The sequence below is a fragment of the Lactuca virosa genome, chromosome 2 (assembly GCF_052849685.1).
Source record: "Lactuca virosa cultivar CGN04683 chromosome 2, Lactuca_virosa_CGN04683_v6, whole genome shotgun sequence".
Classification (NCBI taxonomy): Eukaryota; Viridiplantae; Streptophyta; class Magnoliopsida; order Asterales; family Asteraceae; genus Lactuca; species Lactuca virosa.
In genome coordinates, this window is record NC_136427.1 from 259,044,555 (window position 1) to 259,059,452 (window position 14,898).

Here is a 14,898-nt window from a genome sequence, read left to right on the forward strand (position 1 = left end):
TAAGTCCTCGTGCCGAGTGGCCCAAAGCGGACAATATTGTGATACGTGCCAGAGGGGGATGTTACAAATGATATCAAAGCTAGGACACAGGTCGATGTGTTCGACAGGGATGTCGAACCCTATAATGGGGGGTGAAGGTGGGTTGCACCTGATCCTACATCGGCTAGGAAGGAGAACTAAACACTCCTTATAAGGGGTGTGGATACCTTCATTGTCACAACGCGTTTTAAATCTGTGAGGGCAGCAGATCCCATGCGAACTCTGCAGTTAAGCGTGCTCGGGCGGGAGTAGTACCGGGATGGGTGACCCCCTGGGAAGTCCTCGTGTCGAGTGGCCCAAAGCGAACAATATTGTGATACGTACCAGAGGGGGATGTTACAAATGGGGGATGATGTCAGACCAAAGGGCATCATGACAAATTAGTAATGACCGTATCGTGTTCGAAAGGCAGTTTTGGGAATATCCTCTTCTCGAACTCGGAGTTGATGATAATCGGATCTCAGATCTATTTTTGAGAAATAACTAGCTCCTTGAAGCTGGTCGAACAGATCGTCGATTCGTGGAAGTGGGTACCAATTTTTGATGGTAAGCTTATTTAGTTCCCTATAATCGATGCACATTCTAAAGGATCCGTCCTTTTTCTTGACAAACAAGATCGAAGCTCCCCAGGGTGAGAAGCTTGGTCGGATGAATCCCTTGCTCAGCAGCTCGCTTAGTTGACTGGATAACTCCTGCATTTCGGCGGGAGCTAACTTGTAGGGTGATTTGGAAATTGGTGTGGCTCCTAGTATTAGGTCGATGCAGAATTCGACCTGTCTTTCTAGGGGTATTCCCGGAAGATCTTTTGGAAATACATCCGGGAAGTCACGTGCCACTGGAATGTCTTGAATGTTTACTTCTTCTTTGGTCTTATCCACCACATGAGCGAGGAATGCGTAGTTCTTATTGTGTAGGCACTTTTGTGCCTTGATACACGAGATAAGGCGAAGGTTGGCGCCATGTTTATCGCCATAGATTATTAGGGTTTCGTGATTGGGGAGATGAAGGCAAACGACCTTCTCGTAACACATAATATCAGCATGGTGGGGGCTTAACCAATCCATGCCGATTATCACATCAAAACTCCTAATATTTACTGGCATCAAGTCTATTTGAAAGGAGTGATTGTTTAGTGTTAATGTGCACCCTACATAGACATCTTTGGTTGTTTCACTTTTCCCATTAGCCATTTCCACCGTGAAGGCTTCGTTGAGCTTCTGGGGTTATTGATTTAGTAAGTGTTTAATTTATTACTAACGAAACTTCGCTCCGCTCCACTATCAAATAAGATGCATGCGTACGAGTCGTTAAGCAGGAACGTACCAGTAACAACTGTTGGGTCCTGCACTGCTTCGCCTTGACCCATTGTCAACACTCTTCCTGCTGCTCCTGCCCCCTGATTGTTTGCTTTGGGGTAGTTGCACCGGAAATGGCTGGTTTCTCCACACCCATAGCAGGTGTAACTGGCCCCGACATTGTTGTTGTTGTTGTTGCTGTTGCGGTTGTTGTTGTTGTTGTTGTTGTTGTTTTTGTTGTTTTTGTTTTTGTTGTTGTTGTTTGACTGTTGGTTTTGTTGCGGATATGTTCTGCAGTACCTTGCAGTGTGACCCTTTCAGTTGCAGCTTGTGCAGTGCATCTCTGTACATTCTCCTTGATGGTGAAAATTGCATTTGCTGCACTTAGGTATGGTCCCTGAGTATTGCTTGGGATTATTTGGTGTGGATGAGGTTGGAGCATGTGGTGTGTTGGTAGCTTGAGTAGCAGCATGGACAGTCACAGTTTGTTGTTTCTTTGATGATTCAGAATTTTGTTTTCCCTTCCGCATCTTGTTTTTCCCCTTCTTGTTCTCACCTTCTTTCTTAACTTTCGCTTCTCCTGTATTGGCACCCTTTTTGTTGCCATGATCGTACAATTTCTTGGCCAGCCTCTTTGCACTATCATACGTCTCAGGGTTTGCTGCAATTACATTCCCTTGGATTGGCGTGGTTAATCCCCAGATGAATCTCTCGATCTTCTTCCCTTCAGATGTGATCATTCCGGGACATAAGAGAGACAAATCACTAAACCTTGATATGTATACATCGATATCGGAGTTTTGAACCGTGTGGTTCCACAGCTCTTGTTCCATCTTCTGAATTTCGCCCCTTGGACAGTATTCAGCCAACAACATTTCCTTAAGCTCTTCCCATGGCATTGCGTTCGCCACCGGGAGGGTCATGGCCTCTACGTGACCATTCCACCAGGAGAGAGCTTGATAAATAAATGTGCAGGCCGCAAACTTGACCTTGCACCCATCCGGACACCCACAGATTTCAAAAACTGATTCCACCTTCTCAATCCATCGCTTCAGGGCTATTACGCCTCATGTTCCATTGAAGGTTCGAGGTTTGGCGTTGGTGAAGTCCTTGTAGGTGCAGGTTCGTGTGGTTCCGTGGTTTGTTCCTTGATTTGTGCTTCTGGTTCCCTGTTCGTTGCCTTCTCCGTTGTTTCCATTGCGAATCTGCGCAAGTGGTGCAGTGACCGCAGCGGACACTACTGCTTGGAATGCAACTGAGTTTATTTCTGGTGGGGTCGGTGTTGCGTTGTTTCCACGGTTGGGTCTTTGAGGCATCTTTCTGTCAAAGAACGGAAAGATGTTGAGTACATATCGCATTCCTAGTTCAAAATGTCACAGACTCGGCGAATCAATTTGTGCATCTAAGTGATTCCATGTATTAACATAAAACAAGGAAATAAAACACATAGCATATAACAACATCACGATAAAACATAGAGCATTTCCATTAATAATAATCGTTTTTAATACATGAAAATTTGCCAAAAAGGCATACAGTACATGGGGAAAACATATGATCCGACTGCATGACGACCCTATGAGTAGTTTAATCACTTAAACATATGGTCGATAGTACATAGAGTAAATCATAAAGAAGAAAATCGAAACGATAGTACATGAACAGGTGCTAACTAAAATGAGATGGGTCTGCCAACAATATCATATGCCGAAATGTCGTGCGACAAGATTAGCCATCTCGGCCATCTCTCTGACTACTTCATCCCTCTCGTGCTTGGCCTGAACAGCTCGGGCCTCTGTCGCTAAAAGTTGTTGCCAAAGAGTGGCAACCTCCTCCTCTAGGGAGTGAGTCCTATCTACGGGATCCCGTGGCGCTGTGGAGTGATCATGTACTGTCTCGGAAGTAGGAGGTTCACTAGGTACTTCATTCGTATCTCCACTCTCCTCTGTGACCTCATCGGATTCCTCAAACTCATATTCCGTCTCCATGTATTCTTCGGGCCCGACACCGGGGGCTCCTCCACCACGGGGTCTTCCTCAACTACTCCGTGGACCACTAGGTTCTGGTAGAAAAGAACGCCCTGATGTGCTCCATCCATGGCGACTGTGCGAGAAGCTGGGAGTGAGAAGTGTGTAGAGGGAGTGTGTATATAAAATTTCAAAATACTCCTATAGTATTTCAATTATTTGTGTTTGAATTCCTGAGAAGTTTTGGATACGAGGTATGTTTCTAGGTCAATTTCCCGCCATGATTACCCCTAAACACATGTTGGTCATATTTTGAATAAATATAGTTGATCAGACTATATTTATCCCCAATAGGCCAATATGACTACATAACTCCCGGGTTTAATCACAGTGTTCCACTTCCTCTAGAGACTTTTAGTGTTATTGTTTTAATGTGTACCTAGGTATGCATTTTATTCAGAGTGTTTTAGTCCCATTGTATTTATAGTTGCATATCAAGTATGATTGGATATGCCAGTTCACTATAAACAATGCTCTGATACCAATCTGTCACACCCCCGAACCAGACGGCGGAAACGTCTGGGGGCTTGCGCGTGACTTCATCTTGAAATATCATCACAATGAATATAAATGAAACATAACATCATCATCACCATGCATAATATAATACAACTGTCATTGTTTACATCAAGTACACTATTTTAAATTACATGACCAAAACATTCAATGTATGATGTTTAATAGTACACAAAACAAAATCCCATATTCTTGTTGATTCTTCCGCTCAACGAGTTCCTGAGAATACAAGTTATTTTGAAAAGGGTCAACATAACAATGTTGGTGAGTTCATAAGTGTATTTGGATGAAAAGTTTTGTATCGTTAGTAAAACACCAGAAAATCCGATATTTTCTGCAAAAGAGTTTGAAAATGATGTATCAAATCAAGTACTAATGCATGTGTGGTTTCCATTGTAGAAAAAATAAATATATGAGTAAGTAACCCGAAAAATCCTGTATGTTTATGTTGTAAGTAAGAGGTAGTATATAAATGTATTTTCCCTAGAAAATCCGATATTTTCTGATTATAAAAGTAGTGTGGTCTTAAAACCCTAGACCGAAAATATACAATTTTTGTAATAGTGACATTTTTGGCCCACTAGACCGAAAATATACAATTTAGTCACATTTTTGGAAAATTTGACACTTTATGTCCCTTGAGGCTAAAAGTTTTCATTTTATGGGCTTAATTCTAATAAAATGACCTTTGTGGCCCATTTTGTTTAAAAACTTCATTTCTGGCCCAAAATCATAAATATTAACATCTTTGGCCCAAATATATTTAAATTGCTCTTTTAGGCCCCTTTATTATAAGAATTTACATTTTCAGCCATTTTTGATAAAAATGACAATTTCGGCCCAATTTTTATAAAAATAACATTTTTGGCCCAAATTTGAGGAAAGTGACATTTTCAGCCCCTATATCCGTAAATTCACATTTTTGACTCAAACTTGTATAAAATGACATTTTAGTCCACAAAAAACCAAAAATTTTACACTTTAAGCCCAAGAAAACCGTAAGGCCCATTTTATGGCCCATTATGCGAAAAATTTCACTTTTAACCCCTTGGAAACTATGAATATTATAAAAACCCATTTTTATGTAAATGAGACCATTTTAGTCCTTGTAAAACCGTATATGGCATAGAAGTCTCAACTTTTTGTTTATTTGACAAAAATAACCCTCTTTCAAGATTTTGTTTAGTTTCGTATGAATCTTCACATGTTTAACACATTTATCTTCATGATAAGTTGTGTGAAGTGTTTTAGTTTACAAATATCACAATTTTTGGTTAAAAATTTCGAGATCTATAGTGTTTCATCACATAATCACCACTTAAATCAAGAAAAACACATATAAACATGCACAAATACATAGATCTAACACATAGAAACTTGTATCCTCCCCCAAAACAAGGTAAAACCGAAAACAAGGGGGGGTATGAACTCACCTTGGGGTTTGAATTCGGTTTGATGAAGAGATTCAAGAAGATCTCGGCTTTAGCAAGCCTCTTGAAGAGGTTTTCGAACTTGGATGGTTCTAAGAAACACGATCCACAAAAATATGGGTATAAGAGGAGTAATTTAAGTGTAAAGATGTGGTAATTCAACTTAGGTTTGTAAGATCTTACCTAGGATGATGATCTTGATGAAAAATCCTCTTGAAGACACCCACAAACTTGCAAAAATATAAAGGAGATGGAGGAGTTATTAGAGAGAGTTTGAAGTAGTTTGAAATGAGAAATGGAGGTGGGGTGGTGGAAGTCTCGGCCGAGAGCAATAAGAGAAGAGAGAGAGAGATGTTGAGGTGATGTTTGCATGGAAAATCACCATGCAAACATGAGGTGTCACAAGCACAAAATTTCCCTTTTCCCCCTTTTTTTACACATATATGCATAAATATCTCTATTGGGCCGAGATTTGGGCCAAAGGAATAAGAATGAAATGATTTGGGCCCAACCTTGGCCTTGTTCGAATTTTAAGAAGTCTAACCATATTTTTCGGCCCATTGGGCCTTTATGAAGGTTCACGGCCCATTAGGGCAAATGAAACCATTTATGGCCCAACTAGACCTATTAGAAAATAAAAATGGATTATTTCAGGCCCACATGGTCCAAAATGCTAAAGTTTTATGAATGTGGTCCATTTAGAGCCCAATTAGGGTTCCTAGGCCCAAGATAGTCAAGTTGAAGGTTTATTGGTCCATTAGGCCCAATAAGAGAATCCTAGTTCATATTAAACTGGAACCGGGATTTCTAGGGTTTCCAACCCTTAGTTGAACATATGAGATGTATTTGCATGAGCATAGAGTATAATATTCACTTAGAGTACAAGCTTTTACAATGGATGATGTTTACATGAGAATAGAATTTCCTAGCAAAATGCCAGTTGTGACATATATATACTCGCTCTTCTGATGATTTAAGTAATCATTATCATTATGTAGCATTCATGTCCTCTACTGAGCCAAGAACCATCAACGACGCACTTCTGGATCATGAATTGATTGTGGCAATGCAAGAAGAGCTTGCGGAATTTGAAAGAAACAAAGTGTGGAAATTGGTCCGCAGGCCAAAGGGACATACCATAGTTGGAACTCTTTGGGTATTTCATAACAAATTAGATGACTCATGTGTAGTACTCAGAAGCAAAGCCCGAGTTGTAGCTAAGGGTTATAGTAAATTGGAAGGAATTGACTACGACGAAACATACGCTCCAGTTGCAACGCTAGAGGCGATACGCATCTTCCTGTCGTATGCGGTGCATAAAAATGTCAAAGTGCATCAAATAGGTGTATAAAGCGTTTTCCTTAATGGAAAAATTAAAGAATACGTATACTTACATCAACCTCTAAGTTTTGAGAATCTTGATCTTCCTCATCACTGTTACAAATTGGGGAATATGGCTTGAAGCATGCACCAAGAGCTTGGTATGAAACTCTCTCTACGTTTCTTATCGAGTATGGATACAAGCGTAGGGTCATTCATCCTACCCTCTTTCAATGTTCAAGTGAAAATCATCTAATGCTTGTACAAATCTATGTGGATGGCATCATTTTCGGTTAAACTGATCAAGTTATGGTAGACGACTTTGCCAAGCTCATGACCAATAAGTTTCAAATGAACATGAACAAAGAGATTAACTTCTTTCTTGGTCTTCAAATCAAACAAGTCCCATAAGGAATCTTCATTCATCAAGAAAAGTATACCACATAATTGTTAAATAAATACTCCATGGATAACTGCTCTTCGACAAAGATTCCTATGGCCTTTGGATACAATATCACCATAGATCCCACCGGAGAGTCAGTTGATCAAAAGGTATAACGAGGAATGATTGGTTCTCTACTGTACCTAAATGAAAGTAGGTCGGATATCGTCTTCGCAACGGGTTTGTGTGTAAGATATCAAGCTGATCCTAAGGTTACTCATCTGAAGGCAGTCAAACTAATTTTCAGATACCTCAAAGAGAGTAAAGCTTTAGGCCTTTGGTACCCAGCAGGAAACGACTTCAGTCTGCAGACCTTTACAGACTCAGACCATGCGGGGTGTCGATTAGACCACAAGAGCACTTCTGGAGAATGTCAATTCCTCGGTGGGAGACTAGTGAGTTGGTCTTCAAGAAAACAAAATCGTGTCTCACTCTCCACTGCAGAGGTAGAATATGTTGTAGCAGCAAGCTGCTCTTAAGTCCTCTAGATAAAAACACAACTCATGGATTATGGCTATAAAATGTTATGAATACCGATTTATTGTGACTTAAAGAGTGCAGTTTCTATTTCTTATAATCCAATTCATCACTCAAAGACGAAACACATTGAACTACGGTATCACTTCCTCAAGGATCATATCCTGAAAGGTAGCATTAAAATCATCTTGTTCCATGTCAGTAAGAAATAGCAGATGTTTTCACAAAAGCACTTGACTCCACTAAACTTGATGGGTTTTTAGAAATGTTAGGAATGATGAACCCTGATCCTCGGTTTTTCTTGAAAGGATAAATTATGAAAACCTCAAGTCTTCGCATCTAACAAATAGATATGCTTCATTCATCTTGTCATTGATCTTTGAATCACATATATTTGTCTATGTTCTAAAATTATTTCTTTTAAGTTTATCTATTGAACACATATTTCATAAACGCCTCCTCGGTACCCTTTGGTTACCGAAGACTATTTATGATCTATGTACTCTCCGGGTCAATTTATTGATTTTATGTATAACCTTGTGATGAAGTTGCTCTGCAGTGCTCATGATTCTGTAGTCTCTATCATCTGAAATACCAAATATATTCTATCAAGAACCTGAAGTCTTGTTTTTCTGTTTGGCAATAAATAAACTTTTTCAAAGGTGTGCTATTTAATGGATCGGATAAATTTTTTGAATGTTTTATACATTTTCATTAAATTTGTTTAAACCTTAAATGGTAGCTTTTCAAAAACTGTACCTTCTTTCCCTGTAATATATATGATGATTTTTTTTTCAATAAAAGTACTTTACCAAACATTTTGTGAGGTGGCCAGTCCAAAATCAGCCGTCGGACGAAAAGTAATCCCTATAACCCATGATTTCTAACAGTTAATTCAACAATCACCCCATGTTTAACCATTTCATCATAACTTCCATTTAATGCGCCCCTTAACTGCACTTAATGTTGGTTATTTCTAGATAAATACTTTTATTTAAAATAATCCAAACGGTAGAAACCCTTGGGTTTTATAGCTGTTAAAAAAAATTCTAGCTTGGGTTCCTTTTTAAAATACGGAGGTATAAAAACCCCCATTTCCTCCCAAGAAAGCTTTACGATTTCTAAACCCTAATCGAAGATCATCTTCTTCCTCATCTTGCTAAAAACATTTTCTGCAAGTTCTTCAAAAACATTTTTTGAATCAATCATAGTGAAATCCGGAATCTCTAAGAAACAATCAAAACCAACTGGTTCAACCTCAACTGCCAAGAACACAAGCCCCACAATTGCAGGAAGCAACTATCAAGCAATATTCAATGATCATGATCTCTATGACGTTGAAATCTAGCTGATGATTTGTTACTTGCCCAAACACCCATTGTTTGGACCATTTTATGTTTTCACTAAAGTTGTTCCCCAATCAGTGCTCTTCAACTGTGCCTTCTCTGCATTCCGACTATTAGACAAACTCGATGAAGTTCATCTCAAGCTCTCTGATGAATCAATGGCGGTCCTCACCAAACCCAAATTTCTCGAAGCCATCAACCTCAAAATTCTTCCTTCAACCACCTTCAAGAACCCTAGCAATTTTTACATATTCACAGCTCTCTACAAGATGGGTTATCAAGCAAAACTTAAGGGAATTGTAGAATTCAAAAAGGGGGAAGCTTCCAGCTGTATGGCAATATATTTGTTACTTTGTCATTAGGTGCTTATCTGGAAGAACTAGAGGAGCGGACAACATGGGGAAACAGTTGCTAGACATTGTATGAAGTATCTTCACTGGAGAAAAAGTTGATTATGGAACCATCCTTTGGTATGATTTCATTCAGTATGTTGGAAAAGGATGACCCAAAAAAGGACTCACCGATCTCACATCCGCAAGATTTTGGTCGCTCTGCTTGGTGGACCTTCATAAAGAAGCTGCAATCAGTCTTGGAGATAAACTTAATTGCTTTTCATGTCGAGATCTCAAAAGATACTCTCTTCCTAAAGACCAATCTCTTTTTGGTCCCATTAGACAGTTACCGATGCACATCTTGACTTTCATTGGACTATTTGACTATGCGGTCACTGATCATATTAAGGCTACGAGTGATACAACACTGTATCGCTCTATCCCGCCTAGCCCTATACTGCAGACCACTGGTCTAGTCCCTGAGCCCAAATCAAAGAAAGTCAAGTCGGTTTCCAAAAGAAAGACTCCAACAAAAACTGTAACCAAAGGAGCCGGAGTCTCCAAGAAAAGGAAGACTGTCACCGAAGACCCTATGGTGACTGAAGAATCTAAACCAAAGAGCATGTGAATGTGAATGAAGAAGAAGTTGAAGCAACAAATGTGTCTGAGGATTTGTTCAGAAAGAAGAAGTTGAAACTCCCTACCCCTCTAAACCAAAAGTGACCCACATCAAATACCAGAGACTCTCAAAAGTCTCCAGCAGTTCTTCGATTCCACATTGAATCACTCGTTCGAACCCCATCCATCCACTCCGCTATAGTAAGTGTAACAGTTTCAGATCGTGATCATGGAGACAATGCCCAATCAGGATTACAAGTGGATCCTAGTGTCGATAAAACTCCTAAGGTCTCCAGGAGAACACACTTTCACGTTTTTACACACGAAAAGCTGCATTCCATCTTTCTTCCAATACACTGTAAATACATAATGGACCACATGGTCATTTTTCAGAGGCCATAACCGGAACAGGGCCAAGGCCAAACTTGGTTATAGACCAATGAGATCGTGGAAGCCTTGGAAATCATTCGCCGTTGACATTACGACCAAGAGGCATATGCATGGTGAGCACCAATGTACAAGGATCCATAAACCCGGGGGGACATCCCTGTTGGGACATATTTATGTGGTTTATGCTAGGTTTATATTATTTAAATGTGTTTGTAGTGTTTTCGGTTAAGTAGACCGATATCCATCTTGATTTCGGTATGAGTAAAGCTAGTGGGTTGGGCTTGGGATTTTATTAAGCTTTGTATTTAGGTCATATATATAGGTGATAGCCGTTTAGGGTTCAAGTAGTTCATTCAATATAGTATTCGGTTGTGAAGGAGTTCTCAATTGTACCAGACGATTTAATTAATATAATCGTGTGCAGTTGATATTTTCGTGTGTTCTTGAATCTCTATTTGGTTTACATTCCGCATTCACTAAATAGATTAATTGATATCGTATAAGATCCATAGTTTTGGGACTTACAATTGGTGTCAGAGCAAGGTTGGTATCAATCGATTCAAGAAGGCTTTGGAGACTCCTTTTTGTTTCTGTTTTGGATTTTTAACTTAATTGAAATTTTAATAAATTTCGATTTGATTAAAAGGTTTTACTGTTCATCGTATTTTGTTCTTGGGAGTTCATCAGTTCATCAAATCTTCTTCGTGTTCATCTGATTTAAAATTGGAACCTTATCAATTTGAATAATGTATTTTAAGGAATTTGATTTGTTTCTGTTTCAAACATCACAACGAATTCGGTCAAATATCAATTCAAATAAATTGATTTAGGTCCTATAATTCAAAGTTGAATTCGGTCATTGTTTTTAAAATTGTCCACCTAAAAATTCAAATCATATTTCAAATCACATTCCTTCCTTAAAACATTTTTTTGATTTCGGTCCACTTATTTTAAAATTGATTTTGATCTTAATTCAAAATCAATTTTGATCTCGGTCCACTTGTTTTGATTTGGCCCCCTTAATATCGTATAATTGCTTTAAAACTGATTTTGATCTTAATTTTTAAAACAAATCGCATATTGTATAATTGCTTTAAATTGATTTCGGTCCTCTTAATTGCTTTAAATTGATTTCGGTCCAATTGATATATTGATCACATATTTTTCAAAAATTGAATTCGGTATAATTTTTTTTTAAAATTGATTTCGGTCCTATATTCCATTTTGATTTCGGTCAACACCTTTTGGTCAAAATTGGTGTTTTCGATAAACACTTTGTGCCGAAATCATCAAAAGAAATCAAGGTTTTCGGTGGGATTCTCGGCCGAAATCATTTTTTTGGTGTTCACTCTTGGTGTTCTCGGTCGACAATCCTTGTTGACCTTTGGTATTTTTAGCTAACTTCTCTTTTATTCGGTATTATTCAAATGGAATCTCACAGTACAACAAAAAATGTAAGTAAAACCTCATGCTCTCAATCCTGCGAGGATAAAATAAATCATTACCATGAAAAAAAGGAAATATTGGTAAGAGAGATTTTTTACCTTAAAAAATGAAATCTACAACGTTAAGAAACTCAATAAACCTCTTAAAGAAAAAGTAGATGCTCAAACTAAAGATCTAAAGAGAATTAAAGAGGAATAACATTAAATGTGAACACTACGATTATGCTAAAGAGGAAATTGCCAAATTAACTGTCGAACTTGACGCATTGAAAGCTAAATTTAAAGATGCTGAATTTAACTTTCAGAAATTTGACGTGTCAAGTGAGGTAGTTGTGTCCATGATAGAAAAACAGTTAAAATTTAGAGATAATTAGAATAAGGGTCTAGGATATCATAGTGTTCCACCTCCTTTCAATGATAACTATACCCTGCCCTAAACCAATGAGGTAGAGACACCTGCTCAGTATGGCCAGCCCCTTGTACTAACTTTAGTTAAACTAAACAATCCGGCCCAACTGAGAGTATTGAGGTGAGCGATCCTAATGCTTCTACTTCATGTGCAGGTAAAGTAGTGGAAGATGAGAACAAGAAGAACAAAAATAATTCTATTTCTGTTGATTCTGTTGATTGTCTAACCAGTGTCTCTTTGAATTCTGAATCTGTTGCTTCTAATTCTGTTACTTGTAATAAACCTGTTGTTGGTAAATGCAGGCTACCAAAACAAGCGAAACAGACTACTTGTTGTAAGTGTGCTTGTGGGAACAATCAGAGACAAAGCATGGGCACGCTACCAGGGACAGACAGAAACAACTTCTACTTGAAGAAACATACATGTTTCCACTGTGGAACACCTGGACACATTGTCAAAAATTGTCCAAATCGTGCATATGTTCCCTACTATGCACAAGGTAGGCAGAATGTATCAAGAGGAAGATCTTTCAAAAGAAATTCCTCGAGGTCACGTTCCAGTGATGGTGATTGGAATGCTAAAAAGGACAAGAATCAGACCTCCAAGAACAAAAAGGGCATACCAGACAAGAAGCCTAATTCGAGAGATGGTTCAGCCAAACCGAAATCGGTGAAGTCAAATTCATCTCAAAGACTGTCCACTAGCTCAAACTTGAAACATAAACCCAAATAAAAGGGTAGTCCTGTTTCAAAATCATGTGGTGAAGCTCCCATCTGGTTAAACAATAAAAGGCTCAAACCTAATTACAGATGGGTTCCCAAAAGTCCTACGGCCCAATCCCCTCACAGTCCTGTGTTTGCTTCATGTTCTTTAATTGATAAACAAGATATGGGAACAAGTGCCATGTGTGGATAGTAATGGTCAACCCAGTTTCAAAATGGATTGGGTTCCCAAAACGAATTAATCCCTCAACTTGGGTAGTAATAGCTATGGAGGAATATCAGCAGACCTTGGTATGTTGATAGTGGTTGTTCCAGGGACATGACAGGAGACATCTCTCAACTCCACGACATTCAAATAATTAATGGAGGGTATGTTTCCTTTGCGGGAGGAGAAGCATGTAAAATCACTCAAAAGGGTACGGTAAGTAATGGTGTAATAAGCTTTGAAGATGTCATTTTTGCTCCAGAGTCGAACGCAGAGGTAACACTTACATTTTCATTTCGTATGTAATTTATTTTTTTAAATTTGCGCATTTTTATTTCTTTTCTTCCCTATACACAAATTAAGGGGGAGTAATCAAATATCAAATATATATATATATATATATATATATATATATATATATATATATATATATATATATATAATAAGAAAATTCAAAAAATATTTTTTTAAAAAGGGTCACAAAAAATGTTTTCTTTCGTAAGTGTTTTCGGGAAGTGATATGAAGTTTAGTGTTAAAGGGCAATCTGAAATTCGTGTAATGCACTGAAGCTAAATTGTTTAGACTCTGTATTCAATGTGCTGGTAGGCACGAAGGATTCAAAATGAAAGGACTAGACACTGTTGCCAATGAAAGGACTTGACAGTGTTAATTCATCGGGACTTAGATAGTTACATTTGGACTGACCATACAACGTTTGGATAGATTGAGCAGTGAGATAAACAAGGGAGTCTGCGAGATACATTAAAGTTACTTATCATCTAGAACTATGGCTCAACACTTCTTCGACGTACAGACTTATGTCCTTAATTCTAGTGCTGATAGGGTGACTAGGGGGTTCTGATAAAGTAGGTCAGTGTGAAATTGTTTTTCTTTCTTATCCTCTATGTCAGTCATATGTTTCCCTCTTTACGTGATTGGAAGAAATCCGACCTGGGACGCAACATATGCATGTCTATTTCTATGCATCTCTCTCTCTCTATGCATCTTTCTATCTATCTATGTCAGTCATATGTTGTCCCCTCTGCGTGATCAAAAGATACGACCTGGGACACATCATATGCATCTTTCTATCTCTCTATCCCTCTATCTATGTTAGTCATATGTTGTCCCTCTGCGTGATTGGAAGAGATCCGACCTGGGATACAACATATGCATCTCTATGTCCATCTTCTCTCTCAAATAATTGAGCATTCACCTAAAGTAAAGAGCTCTTTGGAATTCCATGATTACTAGGGTATGTCGTGAAGTGGGGAACACATTCTAGTGCGCTTAAAATTGAATTGGTTCATGACTAAAGGTTGACTGTAGATCTCGCTGCTGAATTTAAGTGGACAACAATATCCTTGGTCGTCGTCAGCAAAATGGTCTATTTAGGAATATAATTGCAATGTCTTGTCACTTATAATCTGTCAAACTTGCAAATATCCTTTGTGTTTAAGTGGACCACAATATTGGTGATTGACCAGAGCAATTCATGCAGGTGTGTGCTGATAAACGATATTAAATTGCTTCACAACTTTTGATCCCAAAAGTTTCAAATTTAGTTTTTAAAATGTGTTTGTTTTATTTTATTTTATTTTTGTTTTTGTTAAATTTGTTCATATTTTTCCTCTATGCACAAATTTAAGGGGGAGAATTAAAACCAAACAAAAAAATCATATAATTTTAAAAAGAAAAAAACAATAAATATGTTTATTTATGTTTTTATTTAAAAAAAATCCAAAAACATTGTTTTGAGCGTATTTTAATTTTATTTTTATTCTTAGTTGTTTTATTATGTGCTAAGTTTATTTTTATTTTTATCTCAAAATTTCATTTGTCTTAAAACGCAAATTTGAAAGAAGAAGAGACTCAAGGAGACTG

General features: G+C 38.0%; 1 pseudogene; it reads left to right on the forward strand.

Annotated features, from left to right (window-relative positions):
* The first annotated feature begins 217 nt into the window (after positions 1 to 217).
* On the forward strand, positions 218 to 335 carry LOC145161856 (5S ribosomal RNA; annotated as a pseudogene).
* The last annotated feature ends 14,563 nt before the right edge of the window (positions 336 to 14,898 follow it).